The sequence below is a fragment of the Hemitrygon akajei genome, chromosome 3, assembly GCF_048418815.1.
Source record: "Hemitrygon akajei chromosome 3, sHemAka1.3, whole genome shotgun sequence".
Lineage (NCBI taxonomy): Eukaryota > Metazoa > Chordata > Chondrichthyes > Myliobatiformes > Dasyatidae > Hemitrygon > Hemitrygon akajei.
The window spans coordinates 130,594,886-130,610,464 of record NC_133126.1 but is presented as its reverse complement, the minus strand read 5'-3'; the positions used below and the strand labels follow the sequence as shown (position 1 = coordinate 130,610,464).

The window sequence follows — 15,579 nt, the reverse complement described above, 5'->3', positions numbered from 1 at the left end:
AACAGTCGGAACCGTGGCACAAACAAAGGAAATTAGGAGCAAGATAAGGAATTAATGATTGGGACCATGACCGACATAGTATAATTTAATGAATATAAGGTTCAGAAGGGATCTGATATATTTCAAAGACAGAATAGTTGGGCTCAGGGAATTCACTAACTGAGGGAGGCAGACTCTCATAACATTTTAGAAGTATTTAGATGAGTACTTGATTTACTGAAGCATAGATCACTGTAAGCAAGCACTAGTAACTGGGATTATTATAAATAAGTACTTAAAGACTAGCATGGACATTGTGCGTTGATAGATCTGTTTCTATGCCCTCTTTCTATTGCTACATGGCCTTTTCCCTTCTTAATTGCTTGTTGGACTTGCAATTAACCTTAAGTAATTCACATACAAAGACATTCAGATTTCTCAGAACAACAAATTCTTTTAACCTTTTATTGTTCTATCCTTATAATTATTGAACTGGGATGGATTGGGGCACATCTCTCCATTTGTATCTTCTGTATGCCATGTCTTTGTCCATTTTCCCAGCCCATTTTTATCACCATGAAGTCTCTCTGCATCCTTCTCATAAATTAGTTTTGTGTCATTAGTAAACTTGGATATATTGTACGGTATTTGATCCTCTCATCCAAATAATTGCCATAGGCTGTGAACAACTGGATCTCCAGCGTTGATCACAGCCTGCCAATGCAAGAAAGGTTTGTTTAATCTAACTATCTATTTTCTTCCCATTAACATTCCCTCAGTCCTTGACAGGATATTAACCCACAATCCCATGTGCTCAAATGCATTTAGTAACCCCTTCTGTTGTGCTTTCAATTAGTATAAAATACCTACATAAAATGATCGCTAGACACTTGGCAAATTCCTTGTGTGTTCACCAGACAGCTTTTGTTGTCAGCAACAGTGCACAAGGCTGGACAGAACCACACAATCTCAAACAGCATACTCTCATAGTGATTTTGATGAACAAAGAACGATCTGTATTCAGACCAAAAACACACACAAGAGGTATAGAGTCATAGAAAACTTCAGCATTGAAACAGGCCCTCGGCCCATCTCGACCATAACAAGCCATTTTAACTGTCTAGTCCCATCAACCTGCACCTGGAAAATAGCCCTCCATATCTAGCAGTTCATTCAACACTCTAACCACCCTCTGAGTGAAGAAGCTTCCCCTCAATGTTCTCATTAAACTTTTCACATATCACCCTTAACCCATGACCTCAAGTTGTAGTCTCATTTAACCTCAGTGGAAAAAGCCTACTTGCATTTACCCTATCTATACCCTTCATAATTCTGTATATTTCTTTCAAATCTCCCCTCAATCTTCTACATTCAAAGGAATAAAGTTCTAACCTATTAAACGTTTCCTTATAACTCAGGTCCTCCAGTCCCAGCAACATCCTTGTAAATTTTCTCTGTACTCTTTCAATCATACTTAAATATTTCCTGTAGGTAGGTGACCAAAACTGCACACAATACTCCAAATTAGGCTTCACCAACATCTTATACAACTTCAACATGATATCTCATTTCCTGTACTCAATACATTATTCTATAAAGTCCAATGTGCCAAAAGCTTTCTTTATGACACTATCTACTTGTGATGCCACTTTCAATGAATTATGGAGCTGTACTGTATTTCTAGAACCTTTCTTCTACCATGCTCCTCAGTGCCCTACTGCTCACTGTGTAAGACCTACTCTGGTTGCTCTTACTCCTCACACTCGTCTGCATTAAATTCCATCTGCTTTTTTTCAGCCCATTTTTACAGCTTGTCCAGATTACACTGCAATCTTTGATAGTCTTCCTCACTGCCAACTACACCCCTAATCTTGTTGATCCAGTTAGAAACGTTATCATCCAGATGGCTATTAGTATAGATGAAAAACAACAACAGACCCAGCACAGATCCCTACAGCACTCCACTGGTCTGAGGTTTCCAGTCAGAGAGGCAACCATCTACCATCACTGTCTGGCTTCTCACACAGAGCTCCTGTCTGATTGAACTTACCACCTCATCTTGAATGCCAATGACTGAACACTCTACCAGCCTCCTATGTGGGATCCTGTCAAATACCTTGCTGAGTTCCATGTACAGAATATCCTATAACTCCCTTTAAAAATTCTATAAGGGTGTTCAGACACAACTTACCATGGACTTAACCTTTCTGACTATCCTTAATCAGTCACTGTCTAACCAAATACTCATATACCTGGTCCCTTAGAATAACTTTCAATAACTTTCCCATTACTGATATCTGTCTCAGCGGCCTATAATTTTCTGGTTTATTCTTAGAGACTTTGTTAAACTGTGGAACAACATTAGCTGTCCTATCTGGAGCAACAAACAAGAAGCAGGAGAAACTGATGAGTCAGACAGCATCTGTGGAGGGAAGTGGACAGTTGAACTTTTGGGTCTACACTGTTCATTTGGACTCAAGATGAAAGGTCTCAACCCAAAATTTAACTGTTCATTTCCTTCCACAGATGCTGCCTGACTTGTTGAAGTCTTCTAATTCTTGTTTGTATTTTTCCCCAAATGTTCATGCATTTATCACAGAATTCTTGGAAGCAATAATAAATGAAGAAGAGAATAAAAATAGAATTAACTTGAAATTCATTGATCATTGGCAGCTTCACTGTATTATGTTGTAGACATTTGTGAGAAATGTTGCACGTTTTAAAAGATTGACTGTTTAAAGTGCTACCGTATTTTGGAAGTCTTCTGATGGCCATGTCTGTAGGATATGTAAGCAGAAAGTGGCTATTTGGTCCATCAAGTTAGCTGTGACAATCAATCATGGCTGACATTTTCATCTCCATTCTCTCACCCTCCTGTAACCATTAACCTGTGATACTAATCAATAGTTTTTCAATCATTGACTTAAACACACCATATCATGCCAAAACAACATTCTGGGATATTCATTGCAACCAGCAAATAAACATGAGGACAAGTGGAAGATATAGCAGACAATAACGAGAGAAGAGACACATGGAGAAGTGAATGTGAGAAGGAAAGTAACAACGGTTATTTTACACACTGCACCTTCCCACCCTCCACACACACACACACACACACTCAACAAGAGCTCAGAGTGTGATCAAACAGTAACGAAGTTGGCCAGAAGGAGGGTAAAAATGCCTTCTGAGATGAAGGGCTGAGGTGTGACTGCAGGTGTCAACCACCATTATGGAGCCTTCATACGACAATCTGCTCCTGGCCAGCTTCCTCCCACAGCACAGAATGAGTCATAAAGCTTGTTAAATGGAGCCTTATGTGCTCTCTGCTCAACAATGAGTGAATCACATTGACGATTTCCACCACCTCTCGCACGTTTAGCAGGAGATAGCATGAGACTGCAATCCTACACCCTTGTTCTGCTATTACAGAAAATGTTGCATTTTAGTCAGTGGAAAGTTAATCTACAGATAGTCCAATGCTCAGTCCATATTGAAGAACCCAAATATTGCACTAGAGCACCAACATTATAATGGAACTCACTGCAAAAAAAATGTCGCTGGGAGATTCTTGGGAAAGATACAGGGAGAATTTAATAGGGTAGATGTTCAAAGACCATTTCCTTTAGTCGCAGAGTCTAGAGGGAGGACTTTGAATAGGTTGCCTGCAATTTAAGCAATTTCTCACTTGGTAGTTTGTGAAGCTTTGGGATTCTTTATGTAAAATCACTGCTGATGTCATATATTTTGCATATTCAAGTCTGGGACTGAACTAGGATCCACAGGGATCGTCAAGAAAAGCTGAAGATGTGGAAAGCAAGTAGCGATGCTGCTTTTCCATTCTCATCACTGCACTAGAAACTAGGGCTCTAGCTCTAACACCAGTCCAATGGAGTTTCTGCAATTTTTACCAAAATCTATTGATGTCAGTGCCAGGCATTTAATGTAGTGTGCTGGGTGTGCCTCAATTGTCTCGAAAGACAGACATACAACCATTTGTTACGTTTACACGTGGTGTATATCTCAGCTAAGTTTAGCCCCCTAGATGCACAGAAGTCATGAAAATAAAAAAATTAACCCATCTATAATAAAGAGTTCAAGCCAAAATGGGGTTTATGCATATATTTGAAGCCCAGGAGTTTGGGTGTGTTGGATAAATGACATAAAGTTTCCCAAGACTTTATCTGATAAACCTCAATTCTGGACAATTTCTGCTGAGTAGAAAGAGTTAACATTCTTTTTTAAGTTTCAGCCAGGACTTTTATGAAAATCACAAAGTGGAAGGGTCCCAGAATAGATTCCTGTTGGACATCGTTAGTAACCATCCTCCATGCAGAATACGAACCACACTATATAAAGCCAGGAATGGTTGCTCAAATAAATAATTTATTTGGTTTGGAGTCTTGAATGAATTGTACAAAGTTCTGGTGGGGGCCAATACTCTATGAACATTGAAAAATTATCTAAAGAAGAAAGTGAATTTCTAAGACATTGAATGCTACAGATCTAACATGGGTAAATGGGATTATAGTTGATTGAAGGTACAAAAGGCAATATGGACAAGTGGGCTGAAGGACACTCTTCATGTTCTCCTCAATTGATGGCTTTATAATTGTTTCAGTTTTAGCCCATGAATAATACAATTCCCAGTCTCATGAAAACCGACAGCTGAAGACAGGCAAGACCTATAGGCTGGGTTTGATATGAGCATATTAGCACCATATGTGGGTCAGAATGACCAGTACTGTTACCACACAGGTCCATCAGATTCCCTCTTTAAGGTCCAAACGTTCTAGAGTTAATTTATTATCATAGTATACAACTCTGAGATTCTTCTTCTCCAGATAGCTACAAAACCAAGAAAAAAAAGAATAGCAGCATGATCATCAACCTCCAAACCCAAAAAGCACAAGCACATCAACTGCCAAACACACTTCCCCGCATGAAACATTCCTCCTCCACAGCACAAAATGATGCTCTTCTAGTGTCCTTCATGCCCTCATGATCCCTTCTTTAAAACAACCAACATTACTTATTCAGCACTTTTACAAGCCCCCACTGCTAACCAATCACTGCAGTCTCCTTCATGTTTCCACACCTAGATATCCTCAGTGTCTTTTTCTGACTCCTCTACAATCCTTTACTGTGGTCCTACACCACCTCCTTCAAACACTGCACTTTTCTCATCCTTACACTCTCTTCTCAACAGACCTTACTCAGCCTATTCCCAATCAAAACCCATCCCTCATCAAATCTGTCCTTTCAGTCAATGCCACAATTTCTTCCCTGAAACCCTCAAGATCTTCTTGTCATGAACGTTCTCTGGTCTCATCAAATTGCTCACACTCTCCTCTGGTCCCTATTATTCCAAAAGAATTCCACCATCTCTTCCCTAGCAAATATCTTTGCAATATAACCCTTCTCAACCATCTCTTGCTTGCTATCCCCTACCACCTCCTTCCGCTTGTGGAATCACCTCTCTTTTTCCATCTGATCTCCTCTGAATCCAATTCTATCTGTCTGTAACTTCCTCTCCCATATCCTCAAAATTTTCTTCCCTAGATCCATGCATCTCTCCCTGCCTACAAAATGTTCCCCAGACCACCACTATTGTCTTACCAGCCAAGGTTACAGTACAACCACCAGTACTAGTGATGTGGCAGATTCTTTTCTAAGAGATTCCAGTTGTCAGCCCTCACTTAAGTTGAAATATGAAGGTAAGTGAACCAATAATATAAAACAGGATATCAAATATTTTTTCAGATGTATAAAAAGTAAAAGATAGGCAAAAGTGGACATCAGACTGCTGGAAAATAATGCTGAAGAGGAAGTATTGTGGAACAAAGAAACAGCAGATGAACTAAATATAATTATGAGTTGATATGCATTGGAAGGCACCATCATTATGACAGAAGTTTGGAAGTGAGGGGTGGCAGAAGTGAGTGTGGTCACTTTCACTAAGGAGAAAGAGCTTGGGAGGCTGATAGGTCTGAAGGTAGAGAATACACCCGGATTGCACTCAAGGATGTGAAAAGAGGTAGCTGAAGAGATTGTGAAGGTGTGGCGACTCAATTACTAGCACACTCGAACCGGCTGACAATTAGCCAGAGTGCAGGGACAAAGGAAGAAAGCCTGAGGGGGTTTCAGTAGGGCCTCTCAAGGTATCTGGTGGGAGAGACAGGCTTTAAAGCAAGACTGTGGAGTTGAAATAAACTTAGTCTTTGGCTGCAGCTCACCGACTCCGTGTCGTTATTTTAGCGCTGCGTGTAGCACACCGCTACAATTGGTGACCCCGACGGTCCAAACGTTTTTGGACCGGAGATGACCGACGCCGCATCTGTTAATGCGGTTTCCTTGAAGCTGCCAAGCTTCTGGACGCTACAACCTCACCTATGGTTTCAGCAAGCAGAAGCCCAATTCCACGTTCGGCAGATAACCTCAGAGGACACCCGTTACTACTACGTGGTGAGCTCCCTCGACCAGGACACAGCGGCCCAGGTCGCGGAGTTCGTACAGTCTCCCCCGGCGGACGGCAAGTACACAGAATTCAAAGCCCTGCTCATAGGGACTTTCGGGCTCTCCTGCCGCGAGCGAGCAGCCCGTTTACTGCACCTGGATGGCTTGGGAGACAGGCCTCCATCAGCTTTAATGAATGAGATGTTGTCTCTGGCCAACGGACACACACCTGCCTCATGTTTGAGCAGGCATTCCTGGAGCAGCTGCCCGAGGACATACGCCTGCTGCTGTCCGACGCGGATTTCAGCGACCCCCGGAAGGTGGCAACCCGGGCAGAAGTGCTGTGGAACGCCAAGAAGGTGAGTGGGGCGTCCATCGCACAGATCACCCGGCCACACTCCCAGCAGCAAACCAGTCCAGGCCCGGCCGCAGAGCCCGCTAAACCCAGAGGCTGGGGTGTGGAGCCCAACGAGCAATGTTTCTACCACCAGCGGTGGGGTGCAGAAGCCCGCCGTTGTCGCCCGCCCTGCCAGTTCCCGGGAAACGCCAGGGCCAGCCGCCGCTGATGGCTACGGCGGCTGGCCATCGGGATAGCCTCCTGTATGTCTGGGACAAGCAGTCGGGACGCCGGTTTTTGGTCGACACCGGTGCCGAAATCAGCGTCTTACCTCCGACGAGTTACGACACCCGCAGCAGGGCGCCGGGTCCCCCCCTACGGGCCGCGAACGGCAGCACTATAAGGACTTATGGCACCTGTCCGGTGCAGCTACGGTTCGACTCCAGCCAGTTTACGTGGGACTTCACACTGGCCGCCGTAGCCCAACCGCTTCTGGGTGCGGATTTCTTGCGGGCTCACAGCCTACTGGTCGACCTGCCCAGGAAGAGACTGGTTCACGCCGAGACCTTTCAGACGTTCTCCCTGGGTGCAGCCCAGTTGCCAGCCCCTCACCTCGGCTCCATCACGCTGTCCGACAACGACTTCACCAGGGTCCTGGCGGATTTCCCATCGGTTCTGGCACCGCAGTTCGCGGCAGCCATGCCCCGACACGGCGTACAGCACCACATCCTGACCCAGGGACCACCCCTCCATGCCCGCGCTCGGCGGCTTCCCACGGACAAGCTCCGATTGGCGAAAGAGGAGTTCAAGAGAATGGAGGAATTGGGGATCATTCGGCGGTCCGACAGCCCATGGGCCTCTCCCCTGCACATGGTGCCCAAAGCGACAGGGGGCTGGAGACCGTGCGGCGACTACCGCAGGCTGAACGAGGCTACAACACCGGACCGCTACCCTGTGTCGCACATTCAGGACTTTGCAGCAAACCTTCATGGTGCACGGATCTTCTTCAAGGTTGACCTCATCCGAGGATACCATCAAATCCCGATGCATCCGGACGGCGTCCCCAAAACGGCTCTCATCACCCCGTTCGGCCTTTTCGAGTTCCTCCGCATGCCGTTCGGCCTGAAGAATGCCGCACAGACGTTCCAGCGGTTGATGGATGCGGTGGGACGCAACCTGGACTTCGCATTCATCTATTTGGATGACATCCTCATAGCCAGCAGCAGTCGTCAGGAGCATCTGTCCCACCTCCGACAACTTTATGCCCGGCTGAGTGTCTACGGTCTAACGATCAACCTGGCCAAATGCCAGTTCAGGCTCTACATCATTGACTTCCTGGGCCACAGGATTACCACAGACGGGGCAACCCCTCTGCCCGCTAAGGTAGATGCGGTCCGCCATTTCCCCCGACCCACCACGGTCAAAGGCCTCCAGGAATTCGTAGGTATGGTCAATTTCTACCACCACTTCCTCCCTTCAGCTGCCCGGATCATGCGCCCCCTGTTCGCTTTGCTGTCCGGTCCGGGCAAGGACATTACCTGGGACGAGGTGTCCGCCGCCGCTTTCATTCAAACGAAGGATGCCTTGGCGAACGCCACGATGCTAGTGCACCCCAGAATGGACGTCCCTACCGCCCTCACAGTGGACGCATCTAATACGGCAGTCGGTGGGGTACTGGAACAACTCATCGAGGGTTTTCAGCAAACACCTGCGGCCACCCGAGCTCAAATACAGTGCTTTCGACCGGGAACTGTTGGCGCTATACCTGGCAATCCGGCATTTCAGGTACTTCTTAGAAGGTAGGCCCTTCACCGCGTTCACGGACCACAAACCGCTTACCTTTACATTCACAAAGGTGTCCGATCCCTGGTCGTACCGCCAGCAGCGCCATCTGTCCTACATCTCTGAATACACGACGGACGTCCGGCACGTCTCGGGTAAGGACAATGTTGTGGCGGATGCGCTCTCTCGCCCTAACATTCACGCCCTTTCCCAAGGCGTAGACTTTGAGGCGCTGGCTGAGGCACAGTTGGCAGATGAGGAGATCCCGTGTTACAGGTCCGCAGTCTCCGGTTTGCAGCTCCAGGACCTCCCCGTAGGCCCAGGTGAGAGGACCCTACTCTGTGACGTCGCCACCGGCCAGCCCCGTCCCGTCGTCCCAGCACCTTGGCGACGACGCGTGTTCGACTCCATTCATAACTTGGCCCACCCCTCCATCCGCACTACCGTCCGGATGGTCTCCAGCAGGTTCGTTTGGCACGGACTCCGCAAGCAGGTCTGTGACTGGGCCAGAACGTGCCTGCACTGCCAGACGGCCAAGGTGTAGCGACACACCAAGGCCCCGCTGCAGCAGTTCCACCCCACCCACCGGCGTTTCGACCACATTCATGTGGATATCGTGGGCCCCCTGCCAGTGTCGCGTGGGGCACGGCACCTCCTGACTATCGTGGACCGGTTCACAAGATGGCCAGAGGCGGTCCCACTCACCGACACCACCTCTGAATCTTGCGCCCGGGCACTGATCGCCACCTGGGTGTCCCGCTTTGGTGTACCGGCCCACATTACCTCCAACAGAGGCGCCCAGTTCACCTCCAGCCTGTGGTCAGCTATAGCCAGCCTGTTGGGGACTCAGCTGCACCACACCACTGCCTACCACCCACAGTCGAACGGACTGGTGGAGCGTTTCCACCGTCACCTGAAGTCGGCTCTCATGGCCCGCCTGCGCGGAGCTAACTGGGCGGACGAGCTTCCCTGGGTCCTACTCGGCATCCGCACGGTGCCCAAGGACGATCTGCACGCTTCGTCGGCCGAGTTGGTGTACGGCGCACCCCTGGTCGTCCCCGGGGAGTTCATACCAGCCCCAAGGGGGCGAGAGGACGAACCCGCAGCAGTCCTGGGCAGACTACGCGAGAGGTTCGGTGCCCTGGCCCCCGTACCCACTTCGCAGCATGGGCAGAACCCAACCTGCATACCCAAAGACCTGCAGAACTGTAAGTTTGTGTTTGTACGACAGGGCGGGCATCGGCCACCGCTGCAACGGCCCTACGAGGGGCCATTTACGGTGCTCAGGAACAACGGGTCCACGTTCGTGCTGGACATTGGGGGGAGAGAGGAGGTTTTCACGGTGGACCGACTCAAACCGGCCCATGTGGACTTGGCGCAACCGGTCGAGTTTCCGGCACCGCGGCACAGAGGCCGACCTCCCAAACAGGGTCCGGCCCAAACTGTGGACATTGGGGGGTGTATCGCCAGTTCTGGGGGGGGGGGGTTATGTGGCGACCCAATTACTAGCACACTCGAACCGGCTGACAATTAGCCAGAGTGCAGGGACAAAGGAAGAAAGCCTGAGGAGGTTTCAGTAGGGCCTCTCAAGGTATCTGGTGGGAGGAGACAGGCTTTAAAGCAAGACTGTGGAGTTGAAATAAACTTAGTCTTTGGCTGCAGCTCACCGACTCCATGTCGTTATTTTAGCGCTGCGTGTAGCACACCGCTACAAAGGCATTATTAGTGATTTTTCAAGAATCACTAGAATTTGTAGGCCAATTAGCCTAACTTCACTGGTTGGCAAGATGTTAAAGGATGATGTTTTGGCATTCTTGAAGACACATGATAAAGTAGGGCAAGTTCAGCATGGTTTCTTTGAGGGGAAATATTGTCTGGCAAATTTGTTGGAATCCCTTTAGGAATAGACCAAGGAAAGCAAGGGATATTATTTATCTGTATTTTCGAAACAATTTTAAAACATGCTATATATGAGGCTGCTAAACAAGATAAACGTGGTATTACAGGAAAGATTTTATCATGTAAATTAGATTGGCTGACTGGCAGAAGGTAAAGAATACCAGATTAATGTCAATGCATGATTGACGGTCAGTGTGGGCTCAGGGTGCCAAAGGGCCTGTTTCAATACTGACTGATTCTATTCTCACAAATCTATCTGATTTGATTCTGACTAAGTCAGAATCAGCTCGAACCTCAGTTAACTGAGAATCTTACACATTCCATAAAACTAATCCAGTTTGTGCTGCATGTCAAAGTACAGTCAATATGGACATCCACTAATGGCACTTTAATTGACCTTCCAATAAAGTAAATTTCTTAACCTGATGGCTACACTTGCACAATCAATCTGAAAGCTTTGTCGTCTTGATTTGAATAGCTGTCTGGAGGCAGTTTTGTGGTTAGAGAAAAAAGATAAGCTAGTGAGTGAGATTTCATGTTAAATTGCATAAAATTAACAATTCAATTTATATATATATATATATATATACACACATACAATGGAGAGATCGTAAACCATTCAGCATTGAGACAAAATATAATTTGGTATAAAGCACTATCTACAATGGTCACAAGTTTATCGTCTTTATGGGATAGTTGATTAAAGAGAACATAACTATAAAAGAAACTGCCAAAAATAGGGGCAGAGAACATGTTCAGAACAGCCCACTTCATCATATTTTCCATAAGGGAGTAGTAAGCCCCCTTTCCTATTACCACCCCCACTCACGGAAAAAAGAAAGGGGGCTGATCGTTTGACAGGATATATATGAGCTGCAATTGAAACATTCTTACAAATTATTCAACGGTGTCACCAGTGAGGAAAGCTCTCGTTAAGATGAAGCAAAGTCTTGTGGTACTCGTTTGTCTCTGTGTCCTTACCTGGGCTGTATTAGGAGGTGAGTGAAATGCTGTTATATCTACTTTGTACTTAGTACATTTGGACTTTATGTCACTTAATCAAAGTTTAAAGAATAGCAATTAAAGAATAGTTCCACAAAATTCTGTCTGAATGTGCCTTTTTTTTACAGCTTCTGGCACTGTTATTTTTAAGTTTTAAGAGAAAGTGTGAGCAAAATCAGAAAATTATCAATGAACTAACTAAGAATAATTCTCCCTATCACTGTATTATTTCATCCAATCCCTATTTATAAGTCCTTTCATTCATTTTGTTTTGACTGGAACCATTACTAAATCATGAAATGTCAGATATAAATACTTGTCTTAAAATCATAATGTTATTTACTGTCTCCATTCACTGGAAGAGAAAGCAAGAGTAAGTAATAGAAGCTAATATTGGCTGCAGAAGTTTAGCAAAGATTATAATACATCATTTGCACTTCAGTTGCCTAACTTCTAAAGTAGCATAATCCTGAGGAACCATCTTGCGACTGTGACACAGAATAATTAATACCACATTGGTAATACGCTGTGAAATTCCAATGTACTTTTCATTCAGTGCAGGTCTCTATTGATACTATCAACAATAATTGTGTTAGTACAAAAGCTCTGAAGAGAAATCATTAGCAAATAATGAAAAATCTAATTAAGGAAAGGTTTAATAGATACTTTGACATAAAAACAGAAGTTGTTTCAGCGTCTGTCTACACTGTGTGTTGCAAATGCTCCTCATTATTTGTTAAATTACCACTATTACCTCTCTTTCAAGAACTTTACAACTCGTTTTCGCTACGTCCTGTTGCTTAGTTATTTATTATTACTATTTTGTTCTTTTTCTTGTTTTGTATTTGCTGTCTTTTGCACATTGGCCATTGTCTGTCCTTTAGGGGGCAGTATTTCATTGATTCTTTTGTATTAACTCTGAATGCTCAAAGTAAATGAATCTCAGGGTGATATATTTGCACTTTGATAATAAACTTACTTTGAACTTTCAACTTAAGCGTTGTGTATGAGTTACATGTGTATGGCTGCATAACAATAAATTTGAATTTGAATTTGAAATTAAGTTTGGGTGTTGTCTTGTATAATCATATAAGCTCAATGTATAGATAATTACCCTTTATGTCCAGCTTTAAGAACAGTTCTTTGTTGTTCATCAAACTTACGATTATAAGTTCTATGAGTAGATCTATAATATGATGTTCAGTATCTAATAATTTTAATTGATAGACAGGAAAATCAAACTGATTGTAAGGATAGCCCTTGTGCAGTAACAAATTGAATTCACCTTTTTTTGTAAATGAAGGCAAGTATTCCCCCCTACTTTCAAAGTGTGACATACTTAACTTTGACATCCACCTGAACAAGGAAGATATTGTATTTGTTCTCATTAAGAAATGCTGGTGAATAGAAATGTTCTTATGTGATGTTTAGAGGCACTGAACATCAGTTTGATGGTAATTTACTTTTTGCAGGTTTATCAATTTCTTCCCTGAAAGCAATGAACTTCAATCCTTGTGTTTTCCTTTCCAGCCCCTAATTCAATAAGAAGGAGCTGCTGTCTGAACTATTCACGCAGACTACCCCGTATTGAAAGAATCCTGAAGCATAGAATTCAGGAACAGAATGGTCATTGTAGATTTGATGCTGTGGTGTAAGTATCTAGTCACTGGCGCTCTTAGAGCCTGGCTTTTGTATCATATCTTAGTTTGGTGACTTTTATTCTGATGTGAAATACTCTACAATGTTATCTTTCAGAACTGCTGGGTTTGTTGCTAGAAATACCTGCTGTCCAAGTAGAGTAGTTCAGGCCTAGACTACTGAAGAACAAAACACTGATGTTTTTTTCCTATTTCTTTTTTTCCTGAAGAGACAAATATTATAAAAGTCCAATTCCACAGACATTTTAGGATGAAAGTTGCTCAAAAGGAATTAGGGCAGGAGTTTGTTGGATGGGGAAAGGATAACATCATAGACATCATTGTATTGAATAGTTCAAGTCAAGTCAAATCAAGTCATTTTTTATTATCATTTTGACCATAACTGCTGGAACAGTACGTAGTAAAAACGAGACAACGTTTTTCAGGACCATGGTGTTACATGACACAGTACAAAAACTAGACTGAACTACGTAAAAAAAAACACAGAAAGAGAAAAAAACTACACTAGACTACAGACCTACCCAGGACTGCATAAAGTGCACAAAACAGTGCAAGCATTAAAATAAATATTAAACAAGACAATAGGGCAGTAAGGTGTCAGTCTAGGCTCTGGGTATTGAGGAGTCTGATAGCACTGGGAAGAAACTGTTACACAGTCTGGTCATGAGCGCCCAAATGCTTCAGTGCCTTTTCCCAGACGGCAGGAGGGAGAAGAGTTTGTATGAGGGGTGGGTGGGGTCCTTCATAATGCTGTTTGTTTTGCGGATGCAGCGTGTAGTGTAAATGTCCGTAATGGTGGGAAGAGAGACCCCGATGATCTTCTCAGCTGACCTCACTATCCGCTGCAGGGTCTTGCGATCCACGATGAATGTAATTGGGTTCATAATGGTCTACACAGACTCAGTGGGCAAAGGGCTTGTTTGATTCTATGATGTATAAGGAGCATTTCTCATATACAATGAACAAAATAAATAAATCCAATCTCTTTCTGTACAGATTTTTTACCAAAGGCGGTCGCATCTGTTCAGATCCAAATGATGAGAGAGTGCAAGATCTTCTGAAAAGACTTGCCCAAAGAGAACAGGGAAGATGAAGATGACAGTGATCTTCTTTGACAGACTATTGGCTATAAAGAGTATTCAAATGGAAAAATGCAATTTTAATTTCCAGCTGTTCCACAATTTGCAAGTTTCCAAGGAATCCTGAAATTTATACATCAAAATTAGAGTCAAATCTTCAAACAATATTGGTCAAATTTGATCTGCTCGTCAGTGTGTGTTATCCCTCTATATTACTAATTGATTTATTTGGTTTTATTATGATTACAACTATAGCAGCTGATCAAATAGTGCATCACCTGTTTATAGTCAGATGTTTCACTCCGGAATCCCTCTTCTGTCCATTATTGTATTCTCAATAGGCTTCACAGGAACAGTAATTTCTAGTTCAGGTAAATCTTGGGATGGAGGCCTGTAGTAAGGCTACATGAGTAGATCTCTGTCCTCCTGCTTACAGGCCTTTGCCATTGTAGGTTCTGCAGAAAAATCATTCAGTTTTGCTTATGGAAGTATCTAAATTTGCTGTTCTTGTAAGGAAGTGTAACTGCTTATTATGGTCCCATACATTACTGATTAGTATATGGTTTACAACCTGCCATATTACTGAATGTACAAATTGTTACTTCATGTTATTTAGCATACTGATGGTGTTCTAATGTAGAACACAGAGACTGCTGCATTTTTTTCTGTAATTAAAGTGTCTTCTAACCAGGCAGGTTGAAATCATTTATGTCATTTTTTATCTTTATGTCAAAAACATACTGAATAAAGACCTTATTGACTGAAGTGATCAAAACTGGTATTTTTAAAGCAGGATAAGCGACAACCCCCGACTTTGTATTGTAATTCCAATGGAATTGGATACTGTTTTTTAATTTGTTATTCAATGTTGCACTTTTACAAATATATGTTTATAATGTCCTGCAGACCTAATTGCCTCTTTAAAAGATGTATTTTATTATTTATTTCATTTGTCATTTCTCTGTATGTTTTCATATGCCTAAAATATATATATTTATATTTTTGAAAATAAATTGCCTTGGAAATTTATTGTGAGCTTTTGTGCTTTTACATAAGCTGTGAATCCACCTGCTTCCTAAATTTTCATTACTCCATTTAAAATGAGACAATAAATTGATTAAGCTCACACAAACGATGTTCTGATTTGTAACAACTGGGCATTACACTCCACCAGTCATCGTACTCACACAACCAGTTGTGCCTGGATTCCATGTGATTCTTAAAGAAGCCTGTTGAATGGAAATTTAAATTAAATGTAACTTTGTGGAAGGTAAACTGTCTGCTTGTTCTCATCTGTCTGAACATCTCATTGGAGAGAGGGGAAATTGAAGGCTGGACGTTGGACATAGAGTGAACTGTTAAATCAAAATCTCCAGATTCAGTGCGA

At 43.7% G+C, this 15,579-nt stretch overlaps 1 long non-coding RNA gene across 1 annotated transcript; it reads left to right on the top strand.

Moving 5' to 3' along the window:
- The first annotated feature begins 11,359 nt into the window (after positions 1–11,359).
- Positions 11,360–15,171, top strand: LOC140723798 (uncharacterized). Its single transcript, XR_012097970.1, has 3 exons — positions 11,360–11,451; positions 12,986–13,106; positions 14,110–15,171. It is a non-coding gene; the product is annotated as an uncharacterized lncRNA (long non-coding RNA).
- Positions 15,172–15,579: the final 408 nt, after the last annotated feature.